The sequence below is a fragment of the Ambystoma mexicanum genome, chromosome 9 (assembly GCF_040938575.1).
Source record: "Ambystoma mexicanum isolate Mex_15411 chromosome 9, UKY_AmexF1_1, whole genome shotgun sequence".
NCBI classification, from domain to species: domain Eukaryota; kingdom Metazoa; phylum Chordata; class Amphibia; order Caudata; family Ambystomatidae; genus Ambystoma; species Ambystoma mexicanum.
This window is the reverse complement of record NC_090931.1, coordinates 1168751060-1168766369: the sequence shown is the minus strand read 5'-3', so window position 1 is coordinate 1168766369 and position 15310 is coordinate 1168751060.

The following is a 15310-nucleotide window of genomic DNA, read 5'->3' as shown; positions in this document are numbered from 1 at the left end:
AGCTCTATGTATTGAGAAACGATTTCACTCAGCTAGACATCCTCAAAGCGCTGGGTTGGTGGAAAGACACAACAGTATTTTAAAGAATAAACTTGCAAAAACATGTGCTGATACCAAACTTTTTAAACTATGTATGGTAAATATAAAATGTTCTCCCCTTCAGTTGGGCAAGTTCCTTATTTTGTCAAGCCCACATGCATTCAGAGTGTTGGACCGTCTCCATTGTCAATCAACATGCACACCCCCCCAAGTCCTTCCTCTCTGTATGAGATCTAATCCCCACCCCTTTTCAAGAGTTTCTTCGTTTTGCACATGCCTACAGGCAGCAGGGCTCTCCACTGGGGTAATGCGCCATTATGCCCAACATGATAGCAGGATTTCATCAATGACATTTGTGATGTCATCTTTGATGTCCTGGGTGTTAGTCTTAGCAGTGCACGGTGGTGGCGTGAGTTATGGTTGTTAGCTTACCATAACTGGCGAATTTCAAGGGTTTTTCGGTTTTACTTGGAACCATAACGTCCCTTTAACAAAGTTTTTTCACTGAATTTCATAGGTTTTTAGTAGCACAACTTAACCATAACGTCCCTTTAACAAAGTTTTTTCACTGAATTTCATAGTTTTAACTAACACAACTTAAAAATAATGACTTTGACTTTATATACATGTCATATGGAACTGACTAGATCTCTTCTTATGAACGTGATGTCCGCGAAGTTATTTAATGTTCGCGGACATGTTCGGAGAACAGTACCACTACCTAAAAACTGTGAGTGGGGGGGTGGTGGTGTATGTTTGATTGTTATATCATAATATAGGAACATTTAACAAATTCAAAAACCAGCACACAAAAACATTATATATAGTAATACATAAGAAATGTAACCCATATATGTAACACACTAACCATTCATTTAAATACAATATGTTCTGAAATGGAATATACCACAAGAACATAAATTGGCTTCCAACATAATTACCTCACAGACACAACAGAACTGAGAACAAGACCCGACCCACTGAATACATAGGACTTATCTTACCAGAAATAGTAAGTGTACTTCATTTTACTCATATATTTATAAACTTTCTGTATTAGATTAAAAAATATATTATTTTTTTTTGTTCTCACAGAAATGTCTAGTACTCTGGAATGGCTAGAGGACAATTTCCCACATGAAGAAATGTCACAAGATAGTGAAACTAATGGTAAACACTTTATAATATAAACCATTTAAATATTATTATTTTGTATACATTTAACATATATATATTTTTTTTGTACAGAGCATAACAAAATAGAAACTAGCTCTGAAGAAGTTGTTATGGAAAACACGCTTGACAACATAAAAGAAAAAAATGATTTACTGTTGACCAATTTTAATAATTTGAAAACTTTTGTTGAAGATCATTTTAAAACAAAAACGTCATACCATTGCCCCACATGTACTTGTCCCTCCTCACCATATCCCAGTCAATCATCCCCAAACCCTCTCCATAATCCAAAACGTTTTGATGAGATTTCCATCCCTTCTTCACCTAATACCAATCATGTTGAAACCCCAAATTCTCCTCTTTTTGTTTCTGTTTCTGCCTCACCTTCTCTGTCATAAATTATTAATAAACGTTAAATAAAGTTTAATTTTTATATTGTATTGTGAATAGTTTCTGTTTTTTTTTTTAAAAAACAATAAAAGTGTCCGCGGACAGTGCGAGTGTTCTGAAATGTTCGTACATAAATGAAAATGGAGGTGTCCTGAACAACACCACACCTGTTCGTACTGTTCGCTAGCAAGTTGAAACTGTTCTAAGAACACACGTGGTGTCCTGAAATGTTCGTAAAGAAACAAAAATTAAAGTGTTCTAAAGAACACTCACAGGCCGATTCATGGAATAATTAGCGCGGCGCAAGTGGGCAAAAACGTGCGAATCGCAGTGGAATAGCGAAAATCGCAGTGCAAGTGCGAAAATCGCACGAAAAGCAGCGCACGTCGATTCATGGAAGGCCGTGCGCGAGAAAACCAGCGGATGTGCGAAAAAAAGTGTGCGGCGCATGTTGGCGCACGTTGGCGCACAGGCCAACAAACAGCGTGCGCCAGGTCACAGCGAAAATCGCACAGGCCACTCCGAAATTCGCACATAGCGCGGCACACGCAACAAAAGTAGGCGGAACACGGGTGTAACACTCGGAATGGGGAACAACGTGGGCGTCACGGGGGAAGCACAGGGCACAAGTGCGCGGAACGCCCACACGCTCGCCTACAACACGTATTCATGGAATAGAATAGGGCAAAAAAGCGCACGCTCAAACCAGCGCACAGGCACAAACACGACCGCCACAAGAAAGCAGGCGGTAGCGTCTCTGCGGCTGTAAGAAATGTGCGCCAAAAGGTGCGCCAACAAATAGCACCCATATACTGCCATGATGAATGTCCTATACTGTGGCCCTCCAGGACAAATGACGTGCAAAGGGGTACCCACAAACACGGACACGCTGACAAAAAATACGTGTGCGTGTATACAGGGGTGCGCGGGAAGTCTCACACGCGATTTGGCCGGGTACGTGGATTTCAGGGGTGCGCGGGAAGGTCCACACGCGATTCCATCAGGGTAGGTGTATTTCAGGGGTGCGCGGGAAGTCCCACACGTGATTACAACAGGGTACGTGTATTTCAGGGGTGCGCGGGAACTTCCACACGCGAATAGCCTGGGCGCGTGTATTTCAGGGGTGCGCGGGAATTTCCACACGCGAATAGCCTGGGCGCGTGTATTTCAGGGGTTCGCGGGAACTTCCACACGCGAATAGCCTGGGCGCGTGTATTTCAGGGGTGCGCGGGAATTTCCACACGCGAATAGCCTGGGCGCGTGTATTTCAGGGGTTCGCGGAAAGTTCCACACGCGAATAGCCTGGGCGCTTGTTTTTCAGGGGTGCGTGGGAATTTCCACACGCGAATAGCCTGGGCGCGTGTATTTCAGGGGTTCGCGGGAAGTTCCACACGCGAATAGCCTGGGCGCGTGTATTTCAGGGGTGCGCGGGAATTTCCACACGCGAATAGCCTGGGCGCGTGTATTTCAGGGGTGCCCGGGAATTTCCACACGCGAATAGCCTGGGCGCGTGTATTTCAGGGGTGCGCGGGAAGTTCCACACGCGATTACAGCAGGGTACGTGTATTTCAGGGGTGCGCGGGAATTTCCACACACGAATAGGCTGGGCGCGTGTATTTCAGGGGTGCGCGGGAAGTCCCACACGCGATTACAGCAGGGTACGTGTATTTCAGGGGTGCGCGGGAATTTCCACACACGAATAGCCTGGGCGCGTGTATTCCAGGGGTGCGCGGGAATTATCACACGCGATTTGGCTTGGTACGTGTATTACAGGGGTGCGTGGGAAGTTACACACGTGATTACAGCAGGGTACGTGTATTTCAGGGGTGCGCGGGAATTTCCACACGCGAATAGCCTGGGCGCGTGTATTTCAGGGGTGCGCGGGAATTATCACACGCGATTTGGCTTGGTACGTGTATTACAGGGGTGCGTGGGAAGTTACACACGCGATTAGGCTGGGTGGGTCCTCACAGGTGTTCCCTGTACACCCTCCACGGCCCCTGCAGGCAGCCCACAAAACAGGGGACTAGCCTGCACACCTGCTCATGTCCCCTATCACCCCACCCCCCACCATCCAGGGGCACCCTCCACCAGGCCCCCACTCATGTCTCCCACCACCCCCACCCCCCACCATCCAGGGGCAGCCTCCACCAGGCCCCCACCCATGTCTCCCACCCCCCCGCCCCCCAGCAGTGCAGGGTCAGCCTCCACCAGGCCCCCACCCATGTCTCCCACCACCCCACCCCCCCAGCAGTGCAGGGTCAGCCTCCACCAGGCCCCCACTCATGTCTCCCACCACCCCCACCCCCCAGCAGTGCAGGGTCAGCCTCCACCAGGCCCCCACTCATGTCTCCCACCACCCCCACCCCCACCATCCAGGGGCAGCCTCCACCAGGCCCCCACTCATGTCTCCCACCACCCCCACCCCCCAGCAGTGCAGGGTCAGCCTCCACCAGGCCCCCACTCATGTCTCCCACCACCCCCACCCCCCACCATCCAGGGGCAGCCTCCACCAGGCCCCCACCCATGTCTCCCACCACCCCCACCCCCCAGCAGTGCAGGGGCAACCTCCACCAGGCCCCCACTCATGTCCCCTATCACCCCCACCACCCACCATCCAGGGGCACCCTCCACCAGGCCCCCACTCATGTCCCCTATCACCCCCACCCCCCACCATCCAGGGGCAGCCTCCACCAGGCCCCCACTCATGTCTCCCACCACCCCCACCCCCCAGCAGTGCAGGGGCAGCGTCCACCAGGCCCCCACTCATGTCTCCCACCACCCCCACCCCCCAGCACTGCAGGGTCAGCCTTCACCAGGCCCCCACTCATGTCTCCCACCACCCCCACCCCCGACCATCCAGGGGCAGCCTCCACCAGGCCCCCACTCATGTCTCCCACCACCCCCACCCCCCAGCAGTGCAGGGTCAGCCTCCACCAGGCCCCCACCCATGTCTCCCACCAACCCCACCCCCCAGCAGTGCAGGGGCACCCTCCACCAGGCCCCCACTCATGTCCCCTATCACCCCCACCCCCCAGCAGTGCAGGGGCAACCTCCACCAGGCACCCACACATGTCCCCCTGGCCCCAGGTCCTGACGATACACAATCATGGCAGTAATGGGCAGCATACCCAGCACAAACACCCAGGCAAGGATAGCATCCACCCACATAGTGAATGCAATTACATGATACAACCCCAATGGCAACAATGTAAATGGACACATGCCCGACACACACACATACACAATGGGTGCAAGTGAATGTCAAAACACATATCATGACATGTATGAAACCAATGAGAAAATAACACAAGTGAAAGTAAAAATAAAAAATGTATTATAGATTAAAAATAAGTAAACAAATCAAACATACAACTATGTGGATAAGCAAATTAATGGTCCATGTCCGAGAACAAAAGTCATAATCAAAAAAACAAAGGAATAAAAAAAAATTGTCGTCCAAAGCAATATCATGTAGTATGAAAAAATATGAAAAACCATTTCCTCATGGTGAACACAATAAGAAATGAAAAAGAAGTATCTACAAAAAGCAAACTATATACAGGAATGTTCCAGGGTCCATGAGCCCAACACCATAAATTAAACCTACTACTACCTAATCTAAAAAATATATACAAAAAAGTGGCCATTGTCCGAGCGGTCCAAAATAATAAAACAAAATAAAGGAAACCTAACACTAACTAACTAAATAACTATATACAAAGGCTCACTTGTTGATGTTGCTGGCCAGGGCATCATCGAACTCCATGTCGATGTCCTGGAGGCGGGACTCTGTCCTGGCCCTGAGGTCTCGCAGGGATAACCCAATGTTCAGCTCAAACTCCCTGCGAGCTTCCTCGAGGCACTCAGCCCGCCTCAATGCCCGACGCATGGAGAACTCCGCCCTGACCATGGCGAGCCGCTCCTCTTCCGCCCGCTGCCGCTCCGCACCTATCCGCTGGACCAACTCCTCCCACACGGAAGACACCACCATCCCAGGGTTGCCCTGCCCTCCGGCCGATGGCTGCCCCTCTGATCTTGATGGCCCCGAGCCATTATGCCTCCCACGTCGAGCCCGCTGCTGCCTCCGACGCCACTGCCTCTGCCAGCACGACGGCATCCAGGCTGATGGAAACCACCGACGCCGTCGTGCACGTGCCCTGCCTGATGATGCTGTCACATCTTCCATCTGCTGGGGTCCAGTTGCAGTGTTGTCCACCCCTGCTGGACCTCCGACTCCCAACTGTGGCAGGGATGGGATCCCCACCGAGCTGGCTGCATTGGTCGGGGCAGGTCCACAGGGGGCCCTGGTGGCATCTGGGCCGGAAGACGGCAAGGAGAACGACTGGTGGATAGCCTGCACAGAGGAGGAGAGGGCCGCCACATTGGCCAACACATGCAGGAAACCCCCGAACATGGCCGATCCCAATTGGGCCACGTCGGCACGGTGCACTTCGTGATGACATGCGTGCTCCTCCCGGGAAGCACGCACGGCATCACAAATCACAGCCGTGCGCATCGCGACCCCAATCAGGACCTTCTCCACACGGCCAGGGGTTCCCACGTCCGCAGGTGGAGGGGAGTCAGGTGACATGGACATCCCCACTACCTGCGGACGGGCCTGGGACGGGGCATCCCTGCTGGTGCATGGTGGTGCACTCACAGGGTCAGGGACAGCGACATGCACAGGCCCATCCATGGTGACCTGTGTTGCCTCCTGCCCCTGGCCCTGGACTGCACCACTTGCACCAGCAGGGATGCCCCCACCAGGCCCCATGTGTGCCCCAGTGGCGGCCTCCTCCTCCTCTGTGCAAACCACCAACCTGGATGGCTCCTCACCGTCTCCCGCCGTAGCAGGCCCCTGTGGGGGCTCACCCACCCCTTCCGCTGCAGCCGTGGGTGCATCCCCGCCGCCTTGCTCCACAGCGCCGTCTCCGCCCTCTTCTTCACTAGCCGCTGCGTAGAGGGAGACAAAGAACACAAGCATCAGGGTACTGCACAATGGTCCCCTAGACAGGAAGCAATAGCAGATGAGCACCACTGTCAAAGTACACTTCCATCATGTCCCTCCACAACACATGGGTCAGTCCAGGCAAAACACACACAATAACAGGCATGCTGCATGCCATGGATATTTCCATGCATGTCCAATGGACTCTTGAAACATTCAATGATATGCAACTCACATGCATCATGGCTCATGCATATCACATGCACACACTTCACCTCAGTCACATCCATCTTGCCCCAAACACACCAAACACAGCCAAAACAAGGGTAAGTTGGCTGCTTCACTGAATCTGTGCATTGTCACACACATGTGTCATGCATCCATGGCATGCACAAGTCACAGACACGCAGGTCAGGCACACAGACATGGCTACCATATATGTACCTGGCATCAGCACCCATCCCTCACCCCCACCCATGTCCAGGTACAGAGACTGGCATGCTCTCATGTTCAAAATCTGCATAGGGCTCCCCATGTCGCATTTGGACACATGCAACAACCACGTGGGTCACACATCACTGGTCGCACATGCATTACCATGATGTCCCTGCACACATACATGCATACATGGCCTATGGCACACATACAGGCAAGTATCATAGAACCAGCACACCGCAACATGCCCTGTCTCACACAGTAATGCTTGGACACTTACCGCTCAACTCCAGACGGGCCTCCCTCTCAAGGATCTGGGTGTGGAGCGCTGGGCGTACGCGTTCCAGGACCCTCTTCTGGATGGAACTCATGTGGCCCCGGCCCCCCTCCACGAGGCGCCGGGCCTTCACAAGGGTCCTGGACCTCAAGTCCTCCCAGCGCTTCTTTAACTTCTGGACGTTGCGGGTTGCCACCCCCTCCACGTTGATGGCAACCACACAGTCGGCCCAGATCCTCTCCCGTCCTTCCTTGCTGGAGCGAGACGATCCAAAGAGGGCATCATACTGCCCCAGGACATGCTCCACCAGGACACCAACTTCGGTGGCAGTGAAGCTGGTGCCCCTCTGCCCCTCTGGCCTGGGGTTGCCACTGGTGCCAGATGTGGAAGTGCCCGACATGGCAACCCCAGAGGCAGGTGTGGGTGGGCAACTGGGTCCTGGGGCTGGGCTGTGGAGCGATGTAATCCCAGTTGGGAGTCTTCAGTTCCAGCAGGGGTGGACACAGCAACTGGACCCCTGCAGATGGCTGATGTGCAGGCACCAAATGGCAGGGCACGGTGGCAGCAGGCAGGCAGGCAGCAGCAGATGGCACGTGGGAGGCTGCTCGGGGCACTGGGGGGCAGTAACTCGGCCTTCTGGGCAGGAGCGTGGTCTTCCGTGTGTTTTCGGGTGGCCAGCTTGATACGGAGTGATTTGGCACGTGAAAATCCTGCACGTCAGCGTGAAATCCGAGGAAAGGCCCTTAGCGCGTAAGCGCGTCAGCACGCATACGCGATTCTATTGGACCAGAGTCCCTCAGCGCGTAAGCGCGTCTGTGACGTGACCCGCACGGGTGTTCCACACTCAGCACGTGATGACGGAGCACACGTGAAAATACTGCACGTCCGAGTGTCATCGCGTGTCATTGGACAAAAGTGCGCTTACACGCGATTGGCCTATGTACGTGTATTTCAGGGGTGCGCGGGCACTTACACACGCAAGTACGTCAGCGCACCTGTATCCCGTGGTGCGTGGGAATTTCCACACGCTATTGGACTGGGAACCAGATTCCAGGGGTGCGCGGGTCACACGCTCGCCTAGTACACGCGCAAAGCATTAATTTGCGCACTTATCAAATGACAAGCCAGATGCCAGGATGAACATACCGTTCCTAGCAGCAGTGGCAGTGGGCTACCAAAGGAGGAGGAGGAGGAGGAGAGTCAGGGCCAGAATATTCACACCCAGAACCAGCCTGTTCGGGATGCCTGATGACCAGGTGTATGGAAGGTACAGGTTTACACCACACATAATACTGGACCTGGTGAGTGAGTGGGAGGATGACCTCACATCACCCACCCTGTGCTCCCAAGCACTCAGCCCCCTGGAGAAGGTCCTCAATGTACTGCACTTCTTAGCCACTGGATCATTTCAGCGGACAAGTGCCATAGTGGGTGGGGTGTCACAGGCCACCCAGTCACGCTGCCTACACCAGGTCTTGGACATCATCACTGCACGCCCATCAGTCCGCAGGCACATATACCTGCCCAGAACACCTGCAGAAAGGCATGCTGCGGCCCAGGATTTTTACGGTGTGGCACGATTCCCCAAAGTGCTAGGTGCCATCGACTGCACCCATGTGGCTCTACGTCCCCCCAGGGCATCTGAGCACATCTATAGGAACCGCAAGCACTGGCATTCCATCAACGTGCAGGTAGTATGTAATGCCAAGGGAATCATCACCTCAGTATATGCCAACTATCCCGGGTCCACCCACGACAGCTTCATTTACCGAATGTCCACCCTATCCCGGGACATAGATGCTGGGAGGCATGGCGATACATGGCTGCTTGGTGAGTATGTATGCCACTGCACATGCATGCATGTTGGATACTGAGCAAGGTCACAACCCCACCAATGATACCAATCACCACCTCCACAGGGGACAGTGCCTACCCTCTCAGCCCCCACATGATGACGCCAATTCGGAACCCCACCACAACACCCCAGGTAAGATATAACACAGCCCACATTACAACCCGGGGCATAGTGGAGCGCACATTCGGAGTGCTAAAGTCACGCTTTTGCTCCCTTGACCGTTCTGGCGGGCAGCTGTTATACGCTCCCCCAGTAGTGTGCAGGATCATAGTGGCAGCATGTGTCCTGCACAACGTTGCAACACGCCGGGGCCTGCCCGTGGACATGGTGGTGGCCCCACATCCCCAACCACATGCACAGCCTCTGCGCATGGGAGGGGAAAGGGCACGGGGGGAGGCAGCCCGTACACAGCTAGTGGCTAATTACTTCAACCGTGAAAAGCATATCAGCCTGAGATTGTTCACCTGGAAGTGTTACAATGTGTGCATCCCTACCCACACACAACACCAATGCAGTTTTGTGAAGAAACACATTCAAGCAGCCAAAATGAATACCCACTTGCTAAATGCAACAAGAGGACAGTGCCATGTCACCCAACCCATCCCCAGCACCGCCACACAACACACCGTGCCATGTCATGCTATGTGCAGGTAAACAAAGTAATCCCCACAACATGACAAGTGTTGCAATGTACAGTGTCCCCAATTGAAACTTCCTACACCTGAAATGCTCACTGTAATGCAGGACCAACAACAAACTTGAGCAGGTACTACCATTAACATGACTTCAGTAATGTGATAAATCAGTTGTCTCACCACCTGGATATGCCTGCACTCCCACCACTTCCAACTGAACAGTGTTGGTGCCATGTAGAGTTGTAGGTGCACTGCTGCCAACAAGGACCCCATCTCCAGACTAGAGGGCCTTGTGTAGACATGAGGAAGGGACCTGCAAATTGGGAGGCAGACACAGATGATGAGTTACACATCAATGCAACATGCAGTGTACAACACAACAGCAATATGCACTAGGAATGTATACACAGTATTGACTAGACTACCCACACATGTAGTGGGAGTCCAATGTCACCATGTACTTCAATTTCACTTGGGCACACCCTTTGCAAGCTCATGGAAACGGGAAGCAGGAGGGGTGTGTGTGACTCAAACCCAGGCATCTGAACCTAATACATGACAAGCCTGCATGTGCCCAGCCACAATGCAGCGTATGCCCACAGGAACCACGGAAGCCAACAAATTGTCCCAAAAAAATTGGGAAAAATATAAAAATAAAAATAAAAATAAAAAAAAAATAAAAAATGGCCATTAAAGGGCCCGGGGGGGTTGGGGAGGCCACCCAGGAGGTCCGAGGTCAGGGTGCACACCAGAAACCACCTGTGTGGATCCTGGGAAAAAAAACACCTCCATGGGCTCATGGCCCACACGGCTACCCTATTGTGGGAGTATCACTGCTGTCGCTATTATCACCCTGTGCAGCTGCATCCGGAGGTGGTTGCACTATGGGAGGCAGCCCACGCAAGGCCCTACTCTGTTCCTCCATGTCTGCAAGCATGCGGGTGTGGTAGGTCTGGTTCTGGAGGATGAGGGTGCAGAGGTCCCCATGCAACAACTCACGGGATGCCCGGACCTCCGCCCTCGTTGCTTGCATCTCAGCTGAGAGCGTACGGGTGAGACGCTCCAGCTGCTGTTCTGTCCTTTGGTGTGTTGAAGCCTCAAGCTCAACTAGAGTCGTCCTGAGTTGATGTAGCTCCTGCCTCAGGGCTTCCCTGTGGCCCTGGGACTCTATGGAGATGGCCTCCTGCAGAGTTGCCAGTGCCGCCCGCCTGTCCCTGTTGGACGCCAACATGTCCTCCCTGTGTGACTGGCAGATGGAGTCGGTTGCCTACTCTAGTCGCTCCATCAGCCTTTCAGGGGGGACAATGGAAGTGACCACCCTATCCATGGCCTGAGCCATCATCTCGGATGATGCTGCCTGTTGGGTAGCCATACCGTAAATGGATTGCTCCCATGCGGTATTGCCAGGTGGCGTACGGCCACCACGTCGGCGGGCACCACACCTGTCTGGGGCAAGGCGGACTGCGCCTTGCTGTGCCGGCACTGCATGAGGCTGCAGGACTGCATTCCCCCTCTGATCTGCTGGCCCAGGAACAGGATCAGATGTCGCGGAGTGTGACCCTGCATCCGTAACCACCAAAGGCCTAGCTGCCAACACTGACATCCCCATTGAGGGTTCTGACCCTGGTGCAGGTGGGTGGGACAGAACAGATTCCCTCCCTGGAACACTCACCTGCGACGGCACGTAGGTCTCATCATCCGAGTCAACAGCTGAGTACAGCTCGGGGGAGGTGCAGCCAGAGACACCCCTTGAGAGCACAACCTGTAGCACTTGTGGATTTTCACCCACCAGCACACCACGTCCCTCACTGGTGGTTGGTCGGCCCTCGGACCCCTCCTGGCTCTGCACCATCTCCACAACCCCAGCAGTATCAGGTGCGTCTTCTCCTGCAATGACATAATAACAAAGAAATGGAAACCCGCATTAGCACCATGGCATACAATGAGGGCTGAGAAGCAAGAGAACCAGTACTTGATTGACACATGTCCCACATGACTAAGACCCTCCCATGCATGCACCCTCACTGCGTATGAAGGGCAGGCAAATGGCACACACTCATTACACAAAGATGGAAGATGAACACATTTTCTGCATGCTGCCTGGCAGTGGCATCACACATTGCCCTGTGATTGCCAGGTGACACACACATGCCATCACACAGATGGCATGTGCCATTGCTATTGAGTGTAGATGGAAAGGAGGGCAGAACTTATTCATTCTGTCCAGTTTCCACATGCAATAGCTTTTCTAAATGAAACAGGTCTGCTTTATCACCTGGAGCTGCCAGTCCAATATGGTCCAATATGGTCCAATTGCACAGGGACATGTGTGAACATATGATATCCAGGTAACAAAGTCACTCCACTTTACCATGGCCATGCCAGACATGTGACTAGAGGACTGAGGAATGCCTAGTATAAGTGGTGGAATGCATACAATCTGTCTGATTGAACATAGGAAAATAAGCAACAATGTTGTGGCAAGGTGACACTTCAAGGGCAACTGGGGTGCTGTTGGGCTAGATGTCTACTGTTGGCAGAAGGGATACTGCAATGGCCAATTGCAGCTGTGCAGGATGTATTGCATGAAGCACATGGCTGACACATTCGACTCAGGCGCACACACTCTCACCTGCCACACCAACAGATGCCCTCACACACACACCATACACATGGATGACACACACATGCATGTGCACTCACCGGACAATGCCTCGTAATCAGGCAGATCTCCCACGCCTTGGATCTGTTCCTCCGTGACGTAGGTCCCAGCGACTGACTCATGTGGAGTGAGTTCCATGTCTTCTACTGGAGACCCACCTCCAGTCACTAGAGTTGCGGCATGACTTGAGGCCAGCTTCTTCTTTGCCCTGCGCTTTAGGTCATTCCAGCGCTTGTAGCAATCACTGGCTGTGCGCCTCACGATTCCAAGGGCACTTACGATGTCCGCAACGGTCTGCCAGTGTGCCTGGCGTTGTGCAGGTGTGGTCTTTGATCCTGCAACAATGACCATCTCGTTATCATGTCCGGACACATACTCGACAAGTGCATTCAGTTCGTCATCCGTGAAGCTGGGCTTCCTCGACGGACCGGACTGTGTAGCCGTGTCTGGGGCATCAGCCTGTGCCGGACGAGCATTCTTCCTCTTCCGCTTGGAAGGTGGTGGTGATCCTGAGTGTCCTGCGCCACTCTGGACACTAGGGGCAGGAGCCCTGGTGGGCTCTGTATCAGGTGTGTGGGATTGCACACTCAGCATGGGAGTTGGTGCAGGCATTGGCTCAAGTGTAATGGTGTCATGGGGAATGTCAGCAGAATGGACTAGGACGGACACTGTCCTGGCTGGGTGTGTGAGAGCTGGGGTGGATGGAGCTGCAGCTGCCCCTGCAGCCTCTCCGCCCTGCCTACTTGGGGCAGCAGATGACCTTGCTGCCCCAGATCCACGTGGCATGATGGCATCAACGTGCACCAGCGCACGTGTGGTAGCCCTGCTGACCTGGAAGTCAGCCATGGAGTCAGCCAGGTGTGGTGCCACAATGGGCTGGTCCAACAAGGGCTGAGCATGGATGGTGTCAGCCACATCAGCCTCAACGGGAGGGGGGGGAGGGGGGAGGATAATGGGTGCCCTTGACTGGTCCTCCGCACATGGGGGGACAGGCTCACCCTGCAAGTTACGACCACGTCCCCTACCGGATCCACCACGGCCACCACTTGTGGCTCTTCCACCTTTGCCACCCTTACGGAATCCTCGCCTCCCAGCCATGGCACTGATCTTAATGTGCGTATGGGAGTGGCTGTAGACTATAGTCCTGGGCAATTGGGGGTCAAAGGGGATGGGTACCAGATGGTAATTGTACCCTAGTGCTCTAGCAAGGCTGATTGTAACCCCTGGGGAAAGATGACGGGTCACGCAACGCACAGGAGGCCCAAAAAAGGGAGATGACGTGCACGCAACCCCTCCTAGACCACGTGTGCAGAAAGAAAAACCTGCACTACGCTGTGGCACCCAGTAACACAAGAATGAACGTATGCGTGTCACACGCAGCCTAGAATGACCTCTGAAGGGGTAGACTACACACGGGGCAAGCACAGAAGTTAGATACGTGCGTGACTCACCGTCTGCCAGGTAAAAGAGCCTGAAAAATGAGCGCGTTTGGTTGGCAACACCCCCGCCAAAAGAAGATATGTACACTGTCTGAGGAGACAGGACAACAGTAGAAGGGGACACTGTTTGAGGGAACAGGCCCAGGTAAACCAGTACGAGAGAAAAAAGAGAAAAAGCTGTCAGAGGTAACAGGGAGTACGAACTGGAAACGCCGTGAAGTAAATCGCGTGTGAAACGACAAGAAGTACAGAATTCACCCACTCGCTCTCCACGAAAAGCACGTACAAGGAAATGGTGTTCTACACGTACCTTATATACAGGCCCACACGTACAGCGTCACTTACGCGGCGTGTACGTGCTAGGCCCATTTTCACCAATCACACGCTTTGTCACTTCTGCGTGTAGATCCATTTTCACCAATCACACGCTTTGTCACTTCTGCGTGTAGATCCATATTCACCAATCACACGCTTTGTCACTACTGCGTGTAGGTCCATTTTAACCATTTACACGCTTTGTGACTTCTGCGTGTAGGTCTATTTTCTCCAATCACACGCTTTGACACTCGGACTTGTCACGCAACATTTTCCTGCACGTGCACGTGACTTCATGGACGCGCATATGCTGTTGATGGGTTTACGCGCTAAGGGCCTTTCTTCGATTCACACGCAGACGTGTGGGATTTTCACGTGCAAAATCACTCCCTATCAGGCTGTCCACGCGTAAGCACACGGAAGACCACGCTCCTGCCCAGGAGGCCAAATTACTGCCCCCAGAGCCCTGAGCACGCTCCCACCTGCCATCTGCTGCTGCCTGACTGCCTGCTGGCCACGTGCCCTGCCATTTGCTGCCTGCACATCAGCCAGGGGGTGCTGTTGCTGTGACCACCCTTGCTGGAACCAAAGGCTCCCGACTGTCACCCCACAGCCCAGCACCAGGACCCAGTTGCCCACCCACTCCTGCCTCTGGGGTTGCCATGTCAGGCACTACGAAATCTGGCACCAGTGGCAACCCCCGGCCAAGGAGGCAGAGGGGCACCAGCTTCAGTGCCAGGGAAGTTGTTGTCCTGGTGGAGCATGTCGTGGGGCAGTATGATGCCCTCTTCGGAAGGTTGCGCGCCGATGGACGTCGTGACTGCCATCAACGCGGAGGAGGTGGCAGTCCGCGACTACTAATGTGTCAGGAAGCGCTGGGAGGACTTCAGGTCCAGCATCCTCAACAAGGCCCGGCGCCTCATGATGGCAGCAGATGCTAAGGGGCGGGCGGGGCCACTTGTCGGAAGATCAGATGAGGGTCCTGGAACGCATATCCCCTGCGCTCAACATCCATGTCCTTGAGAAGCAGACCCGTCTGGAGTCGAGCGGTAAGTGTACATGCATACTGATAGTAAGTTGTGCGTGTGGTGGTGTGCCAGTAGTGTGCAGGTTGAACATGTATTTTTATGTGGCCA